Below are 27,626 nucleotides of genomic sequence, written 5' to 3' on the forward strand. Positions count from 1 at the left end.
CAGTGTCATACAGTATTCGGTTCTTGAGATATTTCAATTTTAATATTACCCATGTAAATCAATGCAGGAGCTCTATAGACACCGGCACCAGAATCGAGCAAATTACGGCATGTCTCGCCACATTTTCTTTTAGTATAAAAATCGGCACTAGACCGAATGCAAAGCTATAAAGAAATGTTAAAATGACGAAGCTGACCAAAATTGCTATCTTCAGAAGAAAGCAAGCAAAAAAATAATAATAATAATAAAAATAATAATATTTAATAATAATAATATTTAAAAAAAATAATAATAATAAACATTGCCTAGCACGCGTTGTAGATGATGATTCAGTACGGCGCGAAACGGCAAAACTGCATTGAACGGGGTTGCTCGCGCAGAGAAAAATCGGCATTAGGCCGACTGCAGAGCTATAAAGAAATGTAAAAATTACGAAGCTGACCAAAATTTAAAACGGCACTTACAAAGCAGAGATTATCATCTGCCTGTTTCTCTATTTTACCTCTTTTTTCTCCTTTTTTTTTTTTTAAATAGCGCGGCATATAGGACGAATGCCGATTTCTTAATTCGGGCAGAGGAACCGTGCGCGTTTTAGGATTTTTCTCTCTATCTACTGAAGATAGCATTTAGAATCTCATCCTGATTCATTGCATCTTTCTACTCTAGAAGTAATGTTTTACATTATTTTCTCTAAATTTTAGTTCATCATGTGGCGGCGAATTTTTTCTTTCTAATACATTAGTTCCGATCTGAAAGTTTAAAGCGATATTACAGACTCATCACTTTCCGCATCTGACTGTTTCTCTATTTTTACCTCTTTCTCCCCCCTTTTTCTTATAGCTTGGCATATAGGCCGAATGCCGAGAAAGATATTTTGGTATATTTTTTATATTTCATGTTTGTTTGCCTGTCTGTCTGTTTGTTTTTTTTTTTTTTTATGTACCCAAGATACCATTTACGGTGCGATTTGCAAATCACCCGTTGCGACATGCATCATCTTCTGTGAACACGCGCGAGCGAGCCCACTTACGGCATGCATCATTTACGATCTGCATCATTTTCTCGGAACGCGCCGCAAACGGCTATCTTCTGAAGATAGCATTGCGGGCCTAATAAATAAATAAATCGCACTTAGAATCTCATCCATTTTCAGAAAACATAGGCCTGCATTTTATTTCAGCTATATACACTAGTATTCAGTAGGTAGAAGAAAAACCACATGCAATTAAAATTATAAACCAAAACAAAATGTAGCAACATTTGAAATTTTAATTTGATCTTCAGAAGATAGCACACCAGTAACAAGATTCTATAAAATATCGCTTCAGGGTTCATATACCACTAAATCCGCCTGCGAAGCGGTTTCCGGTAAAAGTTTATCACGCCTATAGTCCCAAACTTTGCATAAAAATTCTAGAAAATCGGTACAATATTAACAATTTTAGTGTTGAAAATCGTGTTTTACTAGAACTTGTGAATGTGATCTCTACAAATTTGAAAAGAAAATGCGAAAATTTGAGTGATATTTACGATTATATGCGCATGAACAAACGAGGTCAGAACGCGGTTAGCAGTCGGATGTAAACACAGGAAATGTGGCCTTTTTATATAGCACTAATTTTCTGAAAAATTAGTCGGACCTAAAATGTGTAGTCATTTTCAGAAATGTTATGCAGAATTTTGTTCTAGTTAAGATGATATCAAATATATATTTCAAAGTTGGACGTAACTCGTCTTATGGCCAAAACGCAACCCTATTTAGCACGTAAAGTCTCTGGAAAGCATTTTTGTGGTATGTACCCTTTATTTCGTTCAGCAGACAAAAACGACAACCAACGGGCATTTAAATTTGAGCTATCTGCAGTTGATAGCAAAATCAAACTTATCCGACAAACACTAAAATGACATAAAACAGATAGAGAAATGTAAAAGCTTTATTTCAAAGTTTGTTTCAGTGTCATACAGTATTCGGTTCTTGAGATATTTCAATTTTAATATTACCCATGTAAATCAATGCAGGAGCTCTATAGACACCGGCACCAGAATCGAGCAAATTACGGCATGTCTCGCCACATTTTCTTTTAGTATAAAAATCGGCACTAGGCCGAATGCAAAGCTATAAAGAAATGTTAAAATGACGAAGCTGACCAAAATTGCTATCTTCAGAAGAAAGCAAGCAAAAAAAAAAAAAATAATAATAATAATAATAATATTTATTTAAAAAAACAATAATAAAAAACATTGTCTACCACGCGTTGTAGATGATGATTAAGTACGGCGCGAAACGGCAAAACTGCATTGAACGGGGTTGCTCGCTCAGAGAAAAATCGGCATTAGGCCGACTGCAGAGCTATAAAGAAATGTAAAAATTACGAAGCTGACCAAAATTTAAAACGGCACTTACAAACCAGAGATTATCATCTGCCTGTTTCTCTATTTTTACCTCTTTTTTTCTCCCTATTTTTTAAATAGCGCGGCATATAGGCCGAATGCCGATTTCTTAATTCGGGCAGAGGAACCGTGCGCGTTTTAGGATTTTTTCGCTATATCTACTGAAGATAGCATTTAGAATCTCATCCCGATTCATTGCATCTTTCTACTCTAGAAGTAATGTTTTACATTATTTTCTCTAAATTTTTAGTTCATCATGTAGCGGCGAATTTTTTCTTTCTAATACATTAGTTCCGATCTGAAAGTTTAAAGCGATATTACAGACTCATCACTTTCCGCATCTGACTGTTTCTCTATTTTTACCTCTTTTTGCCCCCTTTTTTCTTATAGCTTGGCATATAGGCCGAATGCCGAGAAAGATATTTTGGTATATTTTTTTTATATTTCATGTTTGTTTGTCTGTCTGTTTGTTTGTTTGTTTTTTATGTACCCAAGATACCATTTACGGTGCGATTTGCAAATCACCCGTTGCGACATGCACCATCTTCTGTGAACACGCGCGAGCCCACTTACGACATGCATCATTTACGATCTGCATCATTTTTTGAACGCGCCCGCAAACGGCTATCTTCTGAAGATAGCATTGCGGGCCTAATAAATAAATAAATCTCATTTAGAATCTCATCCATTTTCAGAAAACATAGGCCTGCATTTTATTTCAGCTATATACACTAGTATTCAGAAAAAAAAAAAAAAAAACACATGCAATTAAAATTATAAACCAAAACAAAATGTAGCAACATTTGAAATTTTAATTTGATCTTCAGAAGATAGCACACCAGTAACATGATTCTATAAAATATCGCTTCAGGGTTCATATACCACTAAATCCGCCTGCGAAGCGGTTTCCGGTAAAAGTTTATCACGCCTATAGTCCCAAACTTTGCATAAAAATTCTAGAAAATCGGTACAATATTAACAATTTTAGTGTTGAAAATCGTGTTTTACTAGAACTTGTGAATGTGATCTCTACAAATTTGAAAAGAAAATGCGAAAATTTGAGTGATATTTACGATTATATGCGCATGAACAAACGAGGTCAGAACGCGGTTAGCAGTCGGATGTAAACACAGGAAAATGTGGCCTTTTATATAGCACTAATTTTCTGAAAAATTAGTCGGACCTAAAATGTGTAGTCATTTTCAGAAATGTTATGCAGAATTTTGTTCTAGTTAAGATGATATCAAATATATATTTCACAGTTGGACTTAACTCGTCTTATGGCCAAAAGGCAACCCTATTTATTTGAGGGGGCACTTCAATATGAAATGGATATAGGTGTAGGGCTGGCACTTTCGCACTAAGGGGCATTCGGTGAGAGCAAAATGTAAAAAATATGGGGTCATTGGGTGAGAGCATGATTTTTGGCATTCGGTGAGAGCAAAATGTAAAAAATATGGGGTCATTGGGTGAGAACATGACCTTTTTATAAATGGAATCTTTAGGTGAGAGCCGAAACAGCGCCACAAAAACCTCGAAAATCGAATTTCTAGTTCTAAATGGCTTCAAATTTCATTGTTTTTATAAAATAAGTAACAAATTCAGTGATAAATGAAAGTTGTGGTTCAAATTGAACTTGTAAGGGTCTTTTAGTGACAGATCAAATGGAAAAATATGGGGTCTTCGGGTGACAGAGCATGTGTTCGTAAAAAAATATGGGGTCTTTGGGTGACAGCGATGCTGAAAAAGGGGTCTTAACAGCCCTACATACGCGTCACCTCCAAAGTTGGAGTGCCCCCCTTTAGCACGTAACGTAAAGTCTCTGGAAAGCATTTTTGTGGTATGTACCCTTTATCTCGTTCAGCAGACAAAAACGACAACCAACGGGCATTTAAATTTGAGCTATCTGCAGTTGATAGCAAAATCACACTTATCCGACAAACACCAAAATGACATAAAACAGATAGAGAAATGTAAAAGCTTTATTTCAAAGTTTGTTTCAGTGTCATACAGTATTCGGTTCTTGAGATATTTCAATTTTAATATTACCCATGTAAATCAATGCAGGAGCTCTATAGACACCGGCACCAGAATCGAGCAAATTACGGCATGTCTCGCCACATTTTCTTTTAGTATAAAAATCGGCACTAGACCGAATGCAAAGCTATAAAGAAATGTTAAAATGACGAAGCTGACCAAAATTGCTATCTTCAGAAGAAAGCAAGCAAAAAAAATAATAATAATAATAAAAATAATAATATTTAATAATAATAATAAAAAAAATAAAAAATAAAACATTGCCTAGCACGCGTTGTAGATGATGATTCAGTACGGCGCGAAACGGCAAAACTGCATTGAACAGGGTTGCTCGCGCAGAGAAAAATCGGCATTAGGCCGACTGCAGAGCTATAAAGAAATGTAAAATTACGAAGCTGACCAAAATTTAAAACGGCACTTACAAAGCAGAGATTATCATCTGCCTGTTTCTCTATTTTTACCTCTTTTTTCTCCTTTTTTTTTTTAAATAGCGCGGCATATAGGACGAATGCCGATTTCTTAATTCGGGCAGAGGAACCGTGCGCGTTTTAGGATTTTTTCGCTCTATCTACTGAAGATAGCATTTAGAATCTCATCCTGATTCATTGCATCTTTCTACTCTAGAAGTAATGTTTTACATTATTTTCTCTAAATTTTTAGTTCATCATGTGGCGGCGAATTTTTTCTTTCTAATACATTAGTTCCGATCTGAAAGTTTAAAGCGATATTACAGACTCATCACTTTCCGCATCTGACTGTTTCTCTATTTTTACCTCTTTCTTTCCCCCTTTTTTCTTATAGCTTGGCATATAGGCCGAATGCCGAGAAAGATATTTTGGTATATTTTTTTTATATTTCATGTTTGTTTGTCTGTCTGTCTGTTTGTTTGTTTGTTTTGTTTTTTATGTACCCAAGATACCATTTACGGTGCGATTTGCAAATCACCCGTTGCGACATGCTTCATCTTCTGTGAACACGCGCGAGCGAGCCCACTTACGGCATGCATCATTTACGATCTGCATCATTTTCTCGGAACGCGCCCGCAAACGGCTATCTTCTGAAGATAGCATTGCGGGCCTAATAAATAAATAAATCGCACTTAGAATCTCATCCATTTTCAGAAAACATAGGCCTGCATTTTATTTCAGCTATATACACTAGTATTCAGTAGGTAGAAGAAAAAACCACATGCAATTAAAATTATAAACCAAAACAAAATGTAGCAACATTTGAAATTTTAATTTGATCTTCAGAAGATAGCACACCAGTAACAAGATTCTATAAAATATCGCTTCAGGGTTCATATACCACTAAATCCGCCTGCGAAGCGGTTTCCGGTAAAAGTTTATCACGCCTATAGTCCCAAACTTTGCATAAAAATTCTAGAAAATCGGTACAATATTAACAATTTTAGTGTTGAAAATCGTGTTTTACTAGAACTTGTGAATGTGATCTCTACAAATTTGAAAAGAAAATGCGAAAATTTGAGTGATATTTACGATTATATGCGCATGAACAAACGAGGTCAGAACGCGGTTAGCAGTCGGATGTAAACACAGGAAATGTGGCCTTTTTATATAGCACTAATTTTCTGAAAAATTAGTCGGACCTAAAATGTAGTCATTTTCAGAAATGTTATGCAGAATTTTGTTCTAGTTAAGATGATATCAAATATATATTTCAAAGTTGGACGTAACTCGTCTTATGGCCAAAACGCAACCCTATTTAGCACGTAAAGTCTCTGGAAAGCATTTTTGTGGTATGTACCCTTTATTTCGTTCAGCAGACAAAAACGACAACCAACGGGCATTTAAATTTGAGCTATCTGCAGTTGATAGCAAAATCAAACTTATCCGACAAACACTAAAATGACATAAAACAGATAGAGAAATGTAAAAGCTTTATTTCAAAGTTTGTTTCAGTGTCATACAATATTCGGTTCTTGAGATATTTCAATTTTAATATTACCCATGTAAATCAATGCAGGAGCTCTATAGACACCGGCACCAGAATCGAGCAAATTACGGCATGTCTCGCCACATTTTCTTTTAGTATAAAAAATCGGCACTAGGCCGAATGCAAAGCTATAAAGAAATGTTAAAATGACGAAGCTGACCAAAATTGCTATCTTCAGAAGAAAGCAAGCAAAAAAAAAAAAATAATAATAATAATAATAATATTTAAAAAAAAACAATAATAAAAAACATTGTCTACCACGCGTTGTAGATGATGATTAAGTACGGCGCGAAACGGCAAAACTGCATTGAACGGGGTGGCTCGCTCAGAGAAAAATCGGCATTAGGCCGACTGCAGAGCTATAAAGAAATGTAAAATTACGAAGCTGACCAAAATTTAAAACGGCACTTACAAACCAGAGATTATCATCTGCCTGTTTCTCTATTTTTACCTCTTTTTTCTCCCTATTTTTTAAATAGCGCGGCATATAGGCCGAATGCCGAGTAGGTAATTCGGGCAGAGGAACCGTGCGCGTTTTAGGATTTTTTTCGCTATATCTACTGCAGAAAGCATTTAGAATCTCATCCCGATTCATTGCATCTTTCTACTCTAGAAGTAATGTTTTACATTATTTTCTCTAAATTTTAGTTCATCATGTAGCGGCGAATTTTTTCTTTCTAATACATTAGTTCCGATCTGAAAGTTTAAAGCGATATTACAGACTCATCACTTTCCGCATCTGACTGTTTCTCTATTTTTACCGCTTTTTTTCCCCTTTTTTTCTTATAGCTTGGCATATAGGCCGAATGCCGAGAAAGATATTTTGGTATATTTTTTTTATATTTCATGTTTGTTTGTCTGTCTGTTTGTTTGTTTGTTTTTATGTACCCAAGATACCATTTACGGTGCGATTTGCAAATCACCCGTTGCGACATGCACCATCTTCTGTGAACACGCGCGAGCCCACTTACGACATGCATCATTTACGATCTGCATCATTTTCTCGGAACGCGCCCGCAAACGGCTATCTTCTGAAGATAGCATTGCGGGCCTAATAAATAAATAAATCTCATTTAGAATCTCATCCATTTTCAGAAAACATAGGCCTGCATTTTATTTCAGCTATATACACTAGTATTCAGTAGGTAGAAGAAAAAAACACATGCAATTAAAATTATAAACCAAAACAAAATGTAGCAACATTTGAAATTTTAATTTGATCTTCAGAAGATAGCACACCAGTAACATGATTCTATAAAATATCGCTTCAGGGTTCATATACCACTAAATCCGCCTGCGAAGCGGTTTCCGGTAAAAGTTTATCACGCCTATAGTCCCAAACTTTGCATAAAAATTCTAGAAAATCGGTACAATATTAACAATTTTAGTGTTGAAAATCGTGTTTTACTAGAACTTGTGAATGTGATCTCTACAAATTTGAAAAGAAAATGCGAAAATTTGAGTGATATTTACGATTATATGCGCATGAACAAACGAGGTCAGAACGCGGTTAGCAGTCGGATGTAAACACAGGAAAATGTGGCCTTTTTATATAGCACTAATTTTCTGAAAAATTAGTCGGACCTAAAATGTGTAGTCATTTTCAGAAATGTTATGCAGAATTTTGTTCTAGTTAAGATGATATCAAATATATATTTCACAGTTGGACTTAACTCGTCTTATGGCCAAAAGGCAACCCTATTTAGCCCCGGGGGGCACTTCAATATGAAATGGATATAGGTGTAGGGCTGGCACTTTCGCACTAAGGGGCATTCGGTGAGAGCAAAATGTAAAAAATATGGGGTCATTGGGTGAGAGCATGATTTTGGCATTCGGTGAGAGCAAAATGTAAAAAATATGGGGTCATTGGGTGAGAACATGACCTTTTTATAAATGGAATCTTTAGGTGAGAGCCGAAACAGCGCCACAAAAACCTCGAAAATCGAATTTCTAGTTCTAAATGGCTTCAAATTTCATTGTTTTTATAAAATAAGTAACAAATTCAGTGATAAATGAAAGTTGTGGTTCAAATTGAACTTGTAAGGGTCTTTTAGTGACAGATCAAATGGAAAAATATGGGGTCTTCGGGTGACAGAGCATGTGTTCGTAAAAAATATGGGGTCTTTGGGTGACAGCGATGCTGAAAAAGGGGTCTTAACAGCCCTACATACGCGTCACCTCCAAAGTTGAAGTGCCCCCCCCCCCCTTTAGCACGTAACGTAAAGTCTCTGGAAAGCATTTTTGTGGTATGTACCCTTTATCTCGTTCAGCAGACAAAAACGACAACCAACGGGCATTTAAATTTGAGCTATCTGCAGTTGATAGCAAAATCACACTTATCCGACAAACACCAAAATGACATAAAACAGATAGAGAAATGTAAAAGCTTTATTTCAAAGTTTGTTTCAGTGTCATACAGTATTCGGTTCTTGAGATATTTCAATTTTAATATTACCCATGTAAATCAATGCAGGAGCTCTATATAGACACCGGCACCAGAATCGAGCAAATTACGGCATGTCTCGCCACATTTTCTTTTAGTATAAAAATCGGCACTAGGCCGAATGCAAAGCTATAAAGAAATGTTAAAATGACGAAGCTGACCAAAATTGCTATCTTCAGAAGAAAGCAAGCAAAAAAAAAAAAAATAATAATAATAATAATAATAATATTAAAAAAAAAACAATAATAAAAATCATTGTCTAGCACGGGTTGAAGATGATGATTCAGTACGGCGCGAAACGGCAAAACTGCATTGAACGGGGTTGCTCGCTCAGAGAAAAATCGGCATTAGGCCGACTGCAGAGCTATAAAGAAATGTAAAAATTACCAAGCTGACCAAAATTTAAAACGGCACTTACAAAGCAGAGATTATCATCTGCCTGTTTCTCTATTTTTACCTCTTTTTTCTCCTTTTTTTTTTTAAATAGCGCGGCATATAGGACGAATGCCGATTTCTTAATTCGGGCAGAGGAACCGTGCGCGTTTTAGGATTTTTCTCTGTATCTACTGTAGATAGCATTTAGAATCTCATCCCGATTCATTGCGCGTTTTAGGATTTTTTCGCTCTATCTACTGAAGATAGCATTTAGAATCTCATCCCGATTCATTGCATCTTTCTACTCTAGAAGTAATGTTTTACATTATTTTCTCTAAATTTTTAGTTCATCATGTAGCGGCGAATTTTTTCTTTCTAATACATTAGTTCCGATCTGAAAGTTTAAAGCGATATTACAGACTCATCACTTTCCGCATCTGACTGTTTCTCTATTTTTACCTTTTTTTTGCCCCCTTTTTTCTTATAGCTTGGCATATATAGGCCGAATGCCGAGAAAGATATTTTGGTATATTTTTTATATTTCAATTTTAATATTACCCATGTAAATCAATGCAGGAGCTCTACACCGGCACCAGAATCGAGCAAATTACGGCATGTCTCGCCACATTTTCTTTTAGTATAAAAATCGGCACTAGGCCGAATGCAAAGCTATAAAGAAATGTTAAAATAACGAAGCTGACCAAAATTGCTATCTTCAGAAGAAAGCAAGCAAAAAAAATAATAATAATAATATTAAAAAAAAAAAAACAAAAAAACATTGCCTAGCACGCGTTGTAGATGATGATTCAGTACGGCGCGAAACGGCAAAACTGCATTGAACGGGGTTGCTCGCTCAGAGAAAAATCGGCATTACGCCGACTGCAGAGCTATAAAGAAATGTAAAAATTACGAAGCTGACCAAAATTTAAAACGGCACTTACAAAGCAGAGATTATCATCTGCCTGTTTCTCTATTTTTACCTCTTTTTTCCTCCCTATTTTTTAAATAGCGCGGCATATAGGCCGAATGCCGATTTCTTAATTCGGGCAGAGGAACCGTGCGCGTTTTAGGATTTTTTCGCTATATCTACTGAAGATAGCATTTAGAATCTCATCCCGATTCATTGCATCTTTCTACTCTAGAAGTAATGTTTTACATTATTTTCTCTAAATTTTTAGTTCATCATGTAGCGGCGAATTTTTCTTTCTAATACATTAGTTCCGATCTGAAAGTTTAAAGCGATATTACAGACTCATCACTTTCCGCATCTGACTGTTTCTCTATTTTTACCTCTTTTTTGCCCCCTTTTTTCTTATAGCTTGGCATATAGGCCGAATGCTGAGAAAGATATTTTGGTATATTTTTTTATATTTCATGTTTGTTTGTCTGTCTGTTTGTTTGTTTGTTTGTTTGTTTGTTTTTTATGTACCCAAGATACCATTTACGGTGCGATTTGCTAATCACCCGTTGCGACATGCACCATCTTCTGTGAACACCCGCGAGCCCACTTACGGCATGCATCATTTACGATCTGCATCATTTTCTCGGAACGCGCCCGCAAACGGCTATCTTCTGAAGATAGCATTTCGGGCCTAATAAATAAATAAATCTCATTTAGAATCTCATCCATTTTCAGAAAACATAGGCCTGCATTTTATTTCAGCTATATACACTAGTATTCAGTAGGTAGAAGAAAAAAAAACCCTTGCAATTAAAATTATAAACCAAAACAAAATGTAGCAACATTTGAAATTTTAATTTGATCTTCAGAAGATAGCACACCAGTAACATGATTCTATAAATTATCGCTTCAGGGTTCATATACCACTAAATCCGCCTGCGAAGCGGTTTCCGGTAAAAGTTTATCACGCCTATAGTCCCAAACTTTGCATAAAAATTCTAGAAAATCGGTACAATATTAACAATTTTAGTGTTGAAAATCGTGTTTTACTAGAACTTGTGAATGTGATCTCTACAAATTTGAAAAGAAAATGCGAAAATTTGAGTGATATTTACGATTATATGCGCATGAACAAACGAGGTCAGAACGCGGTTAGCAGTCGGATGTAAACACAGGAAAATGTGGCCTTTTTATATAGCACTAATTTTCTGAAAAATTAGTCGGACCTAAAATGTGTAGTCATTTTCAGAAATGTTATGCAGAATTTTGTTCTAGTTAAGATGATATCAAATATATATTTCAAAGTAGAACGTAACTCGTCTTATGGCCAAAACGCAACCCTATTTAGCACGTATAGTTAGTATTCGGTTCTTGAGATATTTCAATTTTAATATTACCCATGTAAATCAATGCAGGAGCTCTATAGACACCGGCACCAGAATCGAGCAAATTACGGCATGTCTCGCCACATTTTCTTTTAGTATAAACATCGGCACTAGGCCGAATGCAAAGCTATAAAGAAATGTTAAAATGACGAAGCTGACCAAAATTGCTATCTTCAGAAGAAAGCAAGCAAAAAAAATAAAATAATAATAATAATAATAATAATAATAATAATATTTAAAAAAAAAAAATAATAAAAAACATTGTCTAGCACGGGTTGTAGATGATGATTCAGTACGGCGCGAAACGGCAAAACTGCATTGAACGGGGTTGCTCGCTCAGAGAAAAATCGGCATTAGGCCGACTGCAGAGCTATAAAGAAATGTAAAAATTACCAAGCTGACCAAAATTTAAAACGGCACTTACAAAGCAGAGATTATCATCTGCCTGTTTCTCTATTTTTACCTCTTTTTCTCCCTTTTTTTTTTAAATAGCGTGGCATATAGGACGAATGCCGATTTCTTAATTCGGGCAGAGGAACCGTGCGCGTTTTAGGATTTTTTCGCTCTATCTACTGAAGATAGCATTTAGAATCTCATCCCGATTCATTGCATCTTTCTACTCTAGAAGTAATGTTTTACATTATTTTCTCTAAATTTTTAGTTCATCATGTAGCGGCGAATTTTTTCTTTCTAATACATTAGTTCCGATCTGAAAGTTTAAAGCGATATTACAGACTCATCACTTTCCGCATCTGACTGTTTCTCTATTTTTACCTTTTTTTTTCCCCCTTTTTTCTTATAGCTTGGCATATATAGGCCGAATGCCGAGAAAGATATTTTGGTATATTTTTTATATTTCATGTTTGTTTGTTTGCCTGTCTGTTTGTTTGTTTGTTTGTTTGTTTGTTTTTTATGTACCCAAGATACCATTTACGGTGCGATTTGCAAATCACCCGTTGCGACATGCATCATCTTCTCTGAACACGCGCGAGCCCACTTACGGCATGCATCATTTACGATCTGCATCATTTTGTCGGAACGCGCCCGCAAACGGCTATCTTCTGAAGATAGCATTGCGGGCCTAATAAATAAATAAATCGCATTTAGAATCTCATCCATTTTCAGAAAACATAGGCCTGCATTTTATTTCAGCTATATACACTAGTAATTCAGTAAAAAGAAAAAAAAACCACATGCAATTAAAATTATAAACCAAAACAAAATGTAGCAACATTTGACATTTTAATTTGATCTTCAGAAGATAGCACACCAGTAACATGATTCTATAAAATATCGCTTCAGGGTTCATATACCACTAAATCCGCCTGCGAAGCGGTTTCCGGTAAAAGTTTATCACGCCTATAGTCCCAAACTTTGCATAAAAATTCTAGAAAATCGGTACAATATTAACAATTTTAGTGTTGAAAATCGTGTTTTACTAGAACTTGTGAATGTGATCTCTACAAATTTGAAAAGAAAATGCGAAAATTTGAGTGATATTTACGATTATATGCGCATGAACAAACGAGGTCAGAACGCGGTTAGCAGTCGGATGTAAACACAGGAAAATGTGGCCTTTTTATATAGCACTAATTTTCTGAAAAATTAGTCGGACCTAAAATGTGTAGTCATTTTCAGAAATGTTATGCAGAATTTTGTTCTAGTTAAGATGATATCAAATATATATTTCAAAGTAGAACGTAACTCGTCTTATGGCCAAAACGCAACCCTATTTAGCACGTATAGTTAGTATTCGGTTCTTGAGATATTTCAATTTAATATTACCCATGTAAATCAATGCAGGAGCTCTATAGACACCGGCACCAGAATCGAGCAAATTACGGCATGTCTCGCCACATTTTCTTTTAGTATAAACATCGGCACTAGGCCGAATGCAAAGCTATAAAGAAATGTTAAAATGACGAAGCTGACCAAAATTGCTATCTTCAGAAGAAAGCAAGCAAAAAAATAAAATAATAATAATAATAATAATAATAATAATAATATTTAAAAAAAAAATAATAAAAACATTGTCTAGCACGGGTTGTAGATGATGATTCAGTACGGCGCGAAACGGCAAAACTGCATTGAACGGGGTTGCTCGCTCAGAGAAAAATCGGCATTAGGCCGACTGCAGAGCCATAAAGAAATGTAAAACTGACCAAGCTGACCAAAATTTAAAACGGCACTTACAAAGCAGAGATTATCATCTGCCTGTTTCTCTATTTTTACCTCTTTTTCTCCTTTTTTTTTAAAATAGCGTGGCATATAGGACGAATGCCGATTTCTTAATTCGGGCAGAGGAACCGTGCGCGTTTTAGGATTTTTTCGCTCTATCTACTGAAGATAGCATTTAGAATCTCATCCCGATTCATTGCATCTTTCTACTCTAGAAGTAATGTTTTACATTATTTTCTCTAAATTTTAGTTCATCATGTAGCGGCGAATTTTTTCTTTCTAATACATTAGTTCCGATCTGAAAGTTTAAAGCGATATTACAGACTCATCACTTTCCGCATCTGACTGTTTCTCTATTTTTACCTTTTTTTGCCCCCTTTTTCTTATAGCTTGGCATATATAGGCCGAATGCCGAGAAAGATATTTTGGTATATTTTTTATATTTCATGTATGTTTGTTTGCCTGTCTGTTTGTTTGTTTGTTTGTTTGTTTGTTTTTATGTACCCAAGATACCATTTACGGTGCGATTTGCAAATCACCCGTTGCGACATGCATCATCTTCTCTGAACACGCGCGAGCCCACTTACGGCATGCATCATTTACGATCTGCATCATTTTCTCGGAACGCGCCCGCAAACGGCTATCTTCTGAAGATAGCATTGCGGGCCTAATAAATAAATAAATCGCATTTAGAATCTCATCCATTTTCAGAAAACATAGGCCTGCATTTTATTTCAGCTATATACACTAGTATTCAGTAGGTAGAAGAAAAAACCACATGCAATTAAAATTATAAACCAAAACAAAATGTAGCAACATTTGACATTTTAATTTGATCTTCAGAAGATAGCACACCAGTAACATGATTCTATAAAATATCGCTTCAGGGTTCATATACCACTAAATCCGCCTGCGAAGCGGTTTCCGGTAAAAGTTTATCACGCCTATAGTCCCAAACTTTGCATAAAAATTCTAGAAAATCGGTACAATATTAACAATTTTAGTGTTGAAAATCGTGTTTTACTAGAACTTGTGAATGTGATCTCTACAAATTTGAAAAGAAAATGCGAAAATTTGAGTGATATTTACGATTATATGCGCATGAACAAACGAGGTCAGAACGCGGTTAGCAGTCGGATGTAAACACAGGAAAATGTGGCCTTTTTATATAGCACTAATTTTCTGAAAAATTAGTCGGACCTAAAATGTGTAGTCATTTTCAGAAATGTTATGCAGAATTTTGTTCTAGTTAAGATGATATCAAATATATATTTCAAAGTTGGACGTAACTCGTCTTATGGACAAAACGCAACCCTATTTAGCACGTAACGTAAAGTCTCTGGAAAGCATTTTTGTGGTATGTACCCTTTATCTCGTTCAGCAGACAAAAACGACAACCAACGGGCATTTAAATTTGAGCTATCTGCAGTTGATAGCAAAATCACACTTATCCGACAAACACCAAAATGACATAAAACAGATAGAGAAATGTAAAAGCTTTATTTCAAAGTTTGTTTCAGTGTCATACAGTATTCGGTTCTTGAGATATTTCAATTTTAATATTACCCATGTAAATCAATGCAGGAGCTCTATAGACACCGGCACCAGAATCGAGCAAATTACGGCATGTCTCGCCACATTTTCTTTTAGTATAAAAATCGGCACTAGGCCGAATGCAAAGCTATAAAGAGAAATCAGAAATAGACGAAGGTGACCAAAAATGCTATCATGAGAAGATAGGAAGCAAAAAAATAATAATAATAATAATAATATTTAAAAAAAAACAATAATAAAAAACATTGTCTAGCACGGGTTGTAGATGATGATTCAGTACGGCGCGAAACGGCAAAACTGCATTGAACGGGGTTGCTCGCTCAGAGAAAAATCGGCATTAGGCCGACTGCAGAGCTATAAAGAAATGTAAAAATTACGAAGCTGACCAAAATTTAAAACGGCACTTACAAAGCAGAGATTATCATCTGCCTGTTTCTCTATTTTTACCTCTTTTTTTCTCCCTTTTTTTTTTTTTAAAAATAGCGCGGCATATAGGACGAATGCCGATTTCTTAATTCGGGCAGAGGAACCGTGCGCGTTTTAGGATTTTTCGCTATATCTACTGAAGATAGCATTTAGAATCTCATCCCGATTCATTGCATCTTTCTACTCTAGAAGTAATGTTTTACATTATTTTCTCTAAATTTTAGTTCATCATGTAGCGGCGAATTTTTTCTTTCTAATACATTAGTTCCGATCTGAAAGTTTAAAGCGATATTACAGACTCATCACTTTCCGCATCTGACTGTTTCTCTATTTTTACCTCTTTTTTGCCCCCTTTTTACTTATAGCTTGGCATATAGGCCGAATGCCGAGAAAGATATTTTGGTATATTTTTTTTATATTTCATGTTTGTTTGTCTGTCTGTTTGTTTGTTTGTTTGTTTTTTATGTACCCAAGATACCATTTACGATGCGATTTGCAAATCACCCGTTGCGACATGCACCATCTTCTGTGAACACGCGCGAGCCCACTTACGGCATGCATCATTTACGATCTGCATCATTTTCTCGGAACGCGCCCGCAAACGGCTATCTTCTGAAGATAGCATTGCGGGCCTAATAAATAAATAAATCGCATTTAGAATCTCATCCATTTTCAGAAAACATAGGCCTGCATTTTATTTCAGCTATATACACTAGTATTCAGTAGGTAGAAGAAAAAACCACATGCAATTAAAATTATAAACCAAAACAAAATGTAGCAACATTTGACATTTTAATTTGATCTTCACACCAGTAACATGATTCTATAAAATATCGCTTCAGGGTTCATATACCACTAAATCCGCCTGCGAAGCTGTTACCGGTAAAAGTTTATCACGCCTATAGTCCCAAACTTTGCATAAAAATTCTAGAAAATCGGTACAATATTAACAATTTTAGTGTTGAAAATCGTGTTTTACTAGAACTTGTGAATGTGATCTCTACAAATTTGAAAAGAAAATGCGAAAATTTGAGTGATATTTACGATTATATGCGCATGAACAAACGAGGTCAGAACGCGGTTAGCAGTCGGATGTAAACACAGGAAAATGTGGCCTTTTTATATAGCACTAATTTTCTGAAAAATTAGTCGGACCTAAAATGTGTAGTCATTTTCAGAAATGTTATGCAGAATTTTGTTCTAGTTAAGATGATATCAAATATATATTTCAAAGTTGGACGTAACTCGTCTTATGGCCAAAACGCAACCCTATTTAGCACGTAAAGTCTCTGGAAAGCATTTTTGTGGTATGTACCCTTTATCTCGTTCAGCAGACAAAAACGACAACCAACGGGCATTTAAATTTGAGCTATCTGCAGTTGATAGCAAAATCACACTTATCCGACAAACACCAAAATGACATAAAACAGATAGAGAAATGTAAAAGCTTTATTTCAAAGTTTGTTTCAGTGTCATACAGTATTCGGTTCGTGAGATATTTCAATTTTAATATTACCCATGTAAATCAATGCAGGAGCTCTATAGACACCGGCACCAGAATCGAGCAAATTACGGCATGTCTCGCCACATTTTCTTTTAGTATAAAAATCGGCACTAGGCCGAATGCAAAGCTATAAAGAAATGTTAAAATGACGAAGCTGACCAAAATTGCTATCTTCAGAAGAAAGCAAGCAAAAAAAAAAAAAAAAAAAAAAAAAAAAATAATAATAATAATAATATTTAAAAAATAAATAATAAAAACATGTCTAGCACGGGTTGTAGATGATGATTCAGTACGGCGCGAAACGGCAAAACTGCATTGAACGGGGTTGCTCGCTCAGAGAAAAATCGGCATTAGGCCGACTGCAGAGCTATAAAGAAATGTAAAAATTACGAAGCTGACCAAAATTTAAAACGGCACTTACAAAGCAGAGATTATCATCTGCCTGTTTCTCTATTTTTACCTCTTTTTGTCTCCCTTTTTTTTAAAAAATAGCGCGGCATATAGGGCGAATGCCGATTTCTTAATTCGGGCAGAGGAACCGTGCGCGTTTTAGGATTTTTTCGCTATATCTACTGAAGATAGCATTTAGAATCTCATCCCGATTCATTGCATCTTTCTACTCTAGAAGTAATGTTTTACATTATTTTCTCTAAATTTTAGTTCATCATGTAGCGGCGATTTTTTTCGTTCTAATACATTAGTTCCGATCTGAAAGTTTAAAGCGATATTACAGACTCATCACTTTCCGCATCTGACTGTTTCTCTATTTTTATCTCTTTTTTGCCCCCTTTTTTCTTATAGCTTGGCATATAGGCCGAATGCCGAGAAAGATATTTTGGTATATATTTTTTATATTTCATGTTTGTTTGTCTGTCTGTTTGTTTGTTTGTTTGTTTTTTATGTACCCAAGATACCATTTACGGTGCGATTTGCAAATCACCCGTTGCGACATGCACTATCTTCTGTGAACACGCGCGAGCCCACTTACGGCATGCATCATTTACGATCTGCATCATTTTCTCGGAACACGCCCGCAAACGGCTATCTTCTGAAGATAGCATTGCGGGCCTAATAAATAAATAAATCGCATTTAGAATCTCATCCATTTTCAGAAAACATAGGCCTGCATTTTATTTCAGCTATATACACTAGTATTCAGTAGGTAGAAGAAAAAACCACATGCAATTAAAATTATAAACCAAAACAAAATGTAGCAACATTTGAAATTTTAATTTGATCTTCACACCAGTAACATGATTCTATAAAATATCGCTTCAGGGTTCATATACCACTAAATCCGCCTGCGAAGCGGTTACCGGTAAAAGTTTATCACGCCTATAGTCCCAAACTTTGCATAAAAATTCTAGAAAATCGGTACAATATTAACAATTTTAGTGTTGAAAATCGTGTTTTACTAGAACTTGTGAATGTGATCTCTACAAATTTGAAAAGAAAATGCGAAAATTTGAGTGATATTTACGATTATATGCGCATGAACAAACGAGGTCAGAACGCGGTTAGCAGTCGGATGTAAACACAGGAAAATGTGGCCTTTTTATGTAGCACTAATTTTCTGAAAAATTAGTCGGACCTAAAATGTGTAGTCATTTTCAGAAATGTTATGCAGAATTTTGTTCTAGTTAAGATGATATCAAATATATATTTCAAAGTTGGACGTAACTCGTCTTATGGCCAAAACGCAACCCTATTTAGCACGTAAAGTCTCTGGAAAGCATTGTTGTGGTATGTACCATTTATCTCGTTCAGCAGACAAAAACGACAACCAACGGGCATTTAAATTTGAGCTATCTGCAGTTGATAGCAAAATCACACTTATCCGACAAACACCAAAATGACATAAAACAGATAGAGAAATGTAAAAGCTTTATTTCAAAGTTTGTTTCAGTGTCATACAGTATTCGGTTCTTGAGATATTTCAATTTTAATATTACCCATGTAAATCAATGCAGGAGCTCTATAGACACCGGCACCAGAATCGAGCAAATTACGGCATGTCTCGCCACATTTTCTTTTAGTAAAAAAATCGGCACTAGGCCGAATGCAAAGCTATAAAGAAATGTTAAAATGACGAAGTTGACCAAAATTGCTATCTTTAGAAGAAAGCAAGCAACAAAAAAAAAAAAAAAAAAATAATAATAATAATAATAATAATAATAATAATAATAATAATAATAATAATAATAATAATAATAATAATAATAATAATAATAATAATAATAATAATATTTAAAAAAAAATTATAATAAAAAACATTGTCTAGCACGCGTTGTAGATGATGATTCAGTACGGCGCGAAACGGCAAAACTGCATTGAACGGGGTTGCTCGCTCAGAGAAAATCGGCATTAGGCCGACTGCAGAGCTATAAAGAAATGTAAAAATTACGAAGCTGACCAAAATTAAAAACGGCACTTACAAAGCAGAGATTATCATCTGCCTGTTTCTCTATTTTACCTCTTTTTTCTCCCTTTTTTTTAAAATAGCGCGGCATATAGGCCGAATGCCGATTTCTTAATTCGGGCAGAGGAACCGTGCGCGTTTTAGGATTTTTTCGCTATCTCTACTGAAGATAGCATTTAGAATCTCATCCCGATTCATTGCATCTTGCTACTCTGTTTTACATTATTTTCTCTAAATTTTTAGTTCATCATGTAGCGGCGAATTTTTTCTTTCTAATACATTAGTTCCAATCTGAAAGTTTAAAGCGATATTACAGACTCATCACTTTCCGCATCTGACTGTTTCTCTATTTTTACCTCTTTTTTGCCCCCTTTTTTCTTATAGCTTGGCATATAGGCCGAATGCCGAGAAAGATAAGTAAATTTAAGGGGGACAAAAGCGACTAATTTTGCGCTAAATTGCCGCAAAAAGTGGAAATATTAGGTAATTTTTGGGTTTTTCCTCGAAAGTGTTTAGCCAAGAAAATGATTTTTAGTTCCAAAAGGCTTCACACTACTTTTCATTTTTCTCAGAGCATTTTTCTTAAGGTAGAAAGATCCTCATCAATTGGTTATTTTGGTCAAATCGGGTCTTTGAGGCAACAGTTGAATTACACTTTAGCTATCATTTGTTTTTTATTTGAGTCAAATCGAACACACTGTTCATATTTTAGGCCTAAAAAATGTTTGATTGGCGTAACATGAAAATAAATTAGGGTTGGTCGGGCGGCAAGTTAAAAAAAAAAAATTCACACATTTTATGCTGTAAATTGCCTTTTCTTTTTTTTTTTAAATTTTAGATTTTTTTTTTAAATTTTAATTTTTTTGCAAAAAAATAAGAAAAAAAAGTCTAGGTTCGGGCCTATTTTTAGGGTCGGTCGGGTTACGCCAAGAAAAATGTCAAAATGAGAAAGTTTGATTCGGATCTTTCTAGGCCTTAACTTTGTGATGAGTCCCTGAATTAATTAATTAATTAATTAGAAAGTTGCACTTTTTTCTAGGAGTGTACTGGAATATTTATAACACTAAAATAATATTCTATTTCTAGAGTGTATAACCAATACTTAATATTAAACATGATATATCTACTTAATTCACCTCACACACCACCACTATCAGGGGTAGATAGCAACATACAGACATTTTACCATGCTATCGGGGTAGTAGATTGGTTCTATTCCTGGGGTTCTATTTTGGAAATACGTGCTTATTATATTTAAGCATCTAGCGGCAAGTTCGCGTAAAAGCTGGCAACCAAATTATGATCTACTTAATTCCCCTTGCACACCACCACTAGAAGTTGTTTTGGGCATATTGAGAAGATACCTGCAGAAACTTAAATGTGCTATCAGGGGTAGGTAGCAAGCAACACACACACCCCACCATGCATACTGTATCCTCTGCTATGTAGAGATGTCAATACACACTATGCATAGTTCGCGTACTATGCTATCAGGGGTAGATAGCAACACACATTGGATGATGAATCAAAATAATGTGACAGTTGTAAAATAAGTGCCCCCTAATGATAATGCCGTTGAGAAAATTCCACTGATATTACAGAAGTGTTCTTATTTTTTCCTGACTTCAACAAGATCCGGACATCCAGAACGTTGCTTAACTCATTTGGAGGGTTGGTGACATTCTATCTTTGGTTTGTTTGTAGCTCTGCTAGAAGCAGAGCATTGAAAAATAATTATAGACTCATCTATTTGTTCCTCTGCACGGAAATCTTTAGTAAAAGGCGAAAGATTTATGCGTGTATTGCAGAGAAACCAGAGTAAAGAATGGTGCGTTGCTTTGAGACCCAATCTAGATACAGAATATGAATTCCATGGTGTTAGGAGTCAAATCATGCGGTTATCAATCATCATCACATAAATATCGGCCAAACCCTATTGGTTTTCAATGGGGTTCTTTGTAGAACCAAAAAAGTTCATTAGCCAAGAAAATGATTCTTTGTTGGACATTAAGCTTGAAGAAGCTTAGGGACCATTTAAAAAGAACTCTCATTAGGTTTTTTAAAATAGGTTTATTATAATAAACTCTCATTAGGTTTTTTAAATTAGGTTTATTAAAATAAACAAAAGATATCTACTTAATTCACCTCACACACCACCACTAGTTTTGGCATATTGAGAAGATACCTGCAGAAACTTAAATGTGCTATCAGGAGTAGATAGCAACACACACACTGCACCATGCATAAAGTGCTATCATGATAAACCAAAGTGACCGTTGTAAAATGGGTGATGACGTTGAAAAAATTCCACTGATATTATAAAAGTGTTCTTAATTTTTCTGACTTCAGCAAGTTATGCAGAACGGTTTTTTTTTCTCGTTAGGAGACTGGTGACATTCTATCTTTGGTTTGTTTACCAGAGAAATCAGTGTAACGAATTCTGCATTACTTTGAGACGAAATCTATCTACAGAATACAGTGGCGACACCAGGATATTTTTTTTTCGGGGGGGGGGGCGTTGGGGGAGGGGGTGAAAGTAAATTTAAGGGGGGAAAATCGACAAATTTTGCGCTAAATTGCCGCAAAAAGTGGAAATATAGGTAATTTTTGGGTTTTTCCTCGAAAGTGTGGGGAGGGGGGGGGGGCAAGAAAAATAATTTGGGGAAATGCCCCCTCCTTGCCACCCCCGTAGCGCCGCCACTGCCAGGACAGAATATGAATTCCAGATGGTAACCAAACGGTTATCAATCGAATCATGACAAGGTTGTTTAGCCAAGAAAATGATTTTTAGTTCCAAAAGGCTTCGCACTACTTTTCATTTTTCTGAGCATTTTTCTTAAGGTAGAAAGATCCTCATCAATTGGTTATTTTGGCAAAATCGGGTCTTTGAGGCAACAGTTGAATTACACTTTAGCTATCATTTGTTTTTTATTTGAGTCAAATCGAACACACTGTTCATATTTTAGGCCTAAAAAATGTTTGATTGGCGTAACATAAAAATAAAATTAAGGTCGGTCGGTCGGCAAGTTTTTTACACACATTTTATGCTGTAAATTGCTCTTTTTCTTTTCTTTTTTTTAATTTTCGATTTCTTTTTTTGCAAAAGAATAAGAAAAAAAGTCTTGGGTCGGGCCTATTTTTAGGGTCGGTCGGGTTACGCCAAGAAAAATGTCAAAATGAGAAAGTTTGATTTGGATCTTCTAGGCCCTTTGTGATGAGTCCCTGAATTAATTAGAAAGTCCCTATGCCAGTTTCAATCTTTAAGGTTCTTTATAGAATTTTTAAGGTTCTTTATAAAACCTTATCATTGCTTAGGGTGCTGTATACCATGTATACGGGCAAAAAAGTTCTAAGTTGCGCTTTTTCCTAGGAGTGTATATACTGGAATATTTTTAAAAACACTAAATAATAAATAAGCGATGAAAGTCAAAATTTTCACGCACTTCGTCTTCGTGTGCATTTCATCACAAAATCAATTGAAATAACATTTTGATAAGGATAATGAACTGAGTGCAATGCATTAGTCAAGATAATCGCACGCGCCGTGGAGTTATTGCATTTAGCTCGAGAGCCGATAGGCTCAAGAGCTAAATGCAATAACTCCATGGCAAGTGCAATTATCTTGACGAATGCATTTGCACGTGTACATTATCCGTCATACACTTTGAGTGTATTAAAACAATAGGCAATATTAATTACTGCATTCATTATATTAGTTTTAATTATTAGGGAAATATCTTACATTTTAAAAACACCGTCAGGTCATTGACCAGCTAGGTAAAATTTAACTGGAAAAGAAAATCAATCCCTGTATAAGTTAACTATCAATGGTATCGATTGCGCCATAAGTCATACTTTAGTAACTTATTCACGCATGGTTTGTAACCAATTGACTTTATGTTGTGATCATTTAATATCGTGGTTTCGAACACAGCGAGAACCAGTTCACCTGGAAACGATCAATTTAGATGTCCGACTACGGTGAATTGAGATGAGAAAAAAACATATCAACTGGACTTTATAGCTCTATAATTTGAACTTTAAAAAATCTACTTAGGCCTATATTAAAACACACGACATTGGGATTTTACAATTTGTTCAGTATTATAAAGCATGATCATGATATTATGCGCTAGTGTGTTTTTCCCGGGCCCGGCCATGTTATTTTAGATATAATATAGGCCTACATGTATTTCATTTATAAAATGCTGAATTTTTGCAATGGTGTCATCTTGTATAATTATGATCCACCTGTTTTTGGCTCTTTTTAATTAATAGAAGCTCGATTATTCTCATTTGATGTTTGATTTATTTGAGGTCATTTATCATAATTGTGGCTGGACGCGGCGAATGAGCCGTAAACTCGGCAAACTTCATTTCGAGCTACAGGTGAAAATATATGCAAATCTCGTATTTTGGCGAAGTTGAGATTTTTGCAGATTTGAAATGTTTAAGCTTTCTTCTAAACACATACAAAGTTTTATTTTAAAGAAATAAGTGGAAATATGAAATAATCCACATTTTCTGAGGCCCATCTGATGAACGGTCATTTTGCTTCCATAACTTTGAACGCGTTTTTCTCGGTTTCGCGTTTTGATTCATGACAACCTATAACAAGCCATAACTTCGCTTCTGATTGTCATATGAAGTTCATTGAGGTGTCATTTTAATCCCTGAAACATGCTCTTTGCAAATATGTAAAAAAGTAAAAATAACCAGAGAGGGACTTTACGGCTTATTCGAGGTGTCCAGGCACAATTTATGACAATGATATTTGCAAAATAGAACACCGTTTGTAGCTATACCTTTTTAACACCACAGAATGTATATTCGTACTTTTTTGATGGTATATATACCGAACAGACAATTATACAGTTATGTGACCTCTGTGTCGAAAGCGCCACCTAACTCTACTATATAGTCATGTGAAAGTAGTATTTCTAGTATTTGAGCGTGCACGTATTATCTAGAATCTATTGTTTAGCGTGCGGGTTTTAGATAATGCATTGTTTAGCGTGCAGGTTCATATAATTTGGGCTATGAAGGGTAGTTCGCAAAAATAATGCACGGGAGAAGAATACATAACGATGAATAGAAACGGGCACTAGAAGTGTATAAGACCGATATTCAACTTCTAGTAACAAAAATTAATTAGTGTATAGGCCTTATTTGTGAATTTCACGCGCAATTGTTTCAAGAATGGGAGGGGGCATTATGTATCCTTAGCTCCTAGCTACGCCACTGCCCGCGTCTAAGATATTCTCGGGTGGGGGTAGGGGCGCCCATTTTGTTTTTTGTTAGGGATAGATGGTGATTGGAACATGTGACCTGGAACATGTTTTGAACTTTTGATTCTTTATCTTAAAGAGTTGGGGAAGCAAAAACACAATACAAAACAACAAAGACCTTTAATTATCATTATTTCATTTTGATTATTTTATTTTAACAATAACATTAATGTACAATATTGATTTATTTATCTATCAGCTCTGTATACATACATTACTTTAGAAATTCATGATTACTATATCATAACTCACTTACACTTGGTGGCAAAAATAACGGCACTTGTTTACATGTGCACAACGTAAAACCGGGAAGGGTGGTTCTGATTGGCTAATTCAATTAGTTTTACAATCATAACAACAGAAAGATAATCTGATTGACTGATTTTGCGTCAAAGCATTGGTCGTTGCAGAGCAGCACTCATGAAGGGAACACATAGCCATATCAGAGCAGAGCGAGAGTAAGAGATTTTTACTCGTATATGAAATAGGTTAATAAATGCATATCACTTGTTGCTTGAGAAATTGTACAAAATAATGCACTTGTACTGAGATGTTGATGCCGCGTGTCTTATGTATAAATTATATTTGAATGAAATAAAGATGAATGAATGAATGAATGAATGAATGAATGAATGAATGAATGAATGAATGAATAATGCACTCCCCCTTCGGGGCTCGTGCATTAGATGCATCAACATCTTAGTATGTGTGCATTATTTTGTACAATTGCACTCCTAATAAGTGATACACATTTTTTAACCTATAATCAGTTTTGTTCAGCAGTATTGTCATGTAGTCAATATAGTCAAGACAGTCAAAAGAAGTGATATACTTCTGTACCATAATTTTTTTTCAATATTAAACAACCCTTGCAATATGGCAGATTCACCGGTACCGGGCTATGTGACATTTTCAAAAATATATCAAAAATATAAAATTGCTAATTAATATAATTTTTCTATAAATAGAAAGGGGCATATGTTAACTTATTGATCTAACAATCTGAAGGTGATAGCTTGATGCATCTGGGAGCTATTGTCATTTAAACGAAGATCGACATAATCATGGTTTTACTTAATGCATAGGTTCACTGCTATTTATTGCATACATGCTCTTCAATATCTCACCTCAGTCCACATAACATAAAATTGCTTTACACATGCTTTTAGAAAGATAGTTCCTGAAGTCCCTGTCTTACGACACTGGCAGTGTGATGTGAAGCCCTATCTTGAATGAACTTAACGCGGCTGTGTACTCTAGACATTGTTTCTTTCGCGAAATTGAGATTTTTTGATATGTTTGTACTTTGTTATGTTTTTTATAAATACAAGGAATGAAAATCCAGATTTGTAAACTCCAACTGCAATATTTAGGGATTTTATTTCAATATTCCACTCGTGTTTGAAATTTAAAAGGAAAGAAAATCTTTCTTGTACCAGCAGGGTACACGCGCGCAACAACGCATCGCGTTATGTATCGCGCAATTTGTAACGTAACAAATACGCTTACGCATACGCCGACGCTAATGTAAGTTAGAAAACGAGAACTGCCGCATTCTTCTGTAAGCTTGATCAAAGTGCAAAATGTGACCACTTTAAACTTCAACAGCCTTTATTTCAATGTTCATCGGTAAAATGGCGATTTAGGTACATGATAACTCAATAAATACAGCATCTATAGGTAAGCAATTATGCTCATCATAAAAAGCATGATCGATTTAAGAAACGGTTTTCTTATTTTTTATATTTTGGTCTATTTCCGATTTTAGGCATCATTTTGTGCAAATAGGCGTTTGTGAATTTTAAAAGTTCATTTTGATGCCTTATATGGTCAATATCTCAAAAAATAAGGCCAATATCAAAAAACTAAAAAAACGGTTTTTGGAATGGTGCCTCAAGATTAAGAAAAAAGCAAAACAAACATTTTTGGAAAGAGTGTTTTTTTGTTATGATGTACCGAACAAAAATTGCCAAAAAATTACTTTTTTGTGATTTTCTTCATATTTGTTGTTTTTACACCAAAACTGTACTTATATTGATATTCATTGATGTCTTGCCTTCATAAAAATGTATACTTTTATATGTCTTGCGTGAATAATTACAAAGTTATGGCACTTTTACTACATGCGTATCTGAGAGTACACAGCTACCTTAACACCCGGGATGGATCCATTCTGTAACTGCCCATATCAAATTTTTGAAACATTGCAAGTTAAAGCATGTTTGTATGGGACAATCCTTGATCTTGAAAACATGCTTTCTAAATCTTCTTGGCACTTCTCCATAGCTTTGTAATTCTTTACTCTAAATGCACACTGAAGTGTGGAATACTGTGGAGCCATTCCAATAACTTTTACCAGGTCTAACCTAACCGACACTGTCTACAGTCTATAGCCATCTTGCCACACCATCTAGTAATGTCAATGCATCTTATACTACAATTTAAATTACCGCCCTGGAAGGTGTTGATACACAAACTTCCTTCACCCCACCTAAATTGTGTAAGTCAATAATATTACTCTCAACCAATAAATATTGATTAGAACTTATATATATTATGAATGAAGAAATAGGCACGGAAAAAATTAAAGATTTCCATGATTTTCAACATAGTATTCTCACAAGGTATTTGTCGTAAAATAGAGCTTTGAAAATGGTGCGCTGCTGATCCAGCGTTACGATGAAAAGTGTAAAAACACCTACTTTCCTTTAGAATTATGTAACTTCTGAGAAGAATGTGCTATCTTTATGATCTAAAATTCTTAGAGAA

At 35.1% G+C, this 27,626-nt stretch overlaps 1 non-coding gene across 1 annotated transcript; it reads right to left on the reverse strand.

The window, feature by feature from the left end:
- Positions 1-21,271: 21,271 nt before the first annotated feature.
- LOC140161485 (U5 spliceosomal RNA) lies at positions 21,272-21,391 on the reverse strand. The gene has a single exon (XR_011860170.1). It is a non-coding gene; the product is annotated as a U5 spliceosomal RNA (small nuclear RNA).
- Between the last annotated feature and the right edge of the window lie 6,235 nt (positions 21,392-27,626).

The sequence above is a fragment of the Amphiura filiformis genome, chromosome 9 (genome assembly GCF_039555335.1).
Source record: "Amphiura filiformis chromosome 9, Afil_fr2py, whole genome shotgun sequence".
NCBI classification, from domain to species: Eukaryota; Metazoa; Echinodermata; class Ophiuroidea; order Amphilepidida; family Amphiuridae; genus Amphiura; species Amphiura filiformis.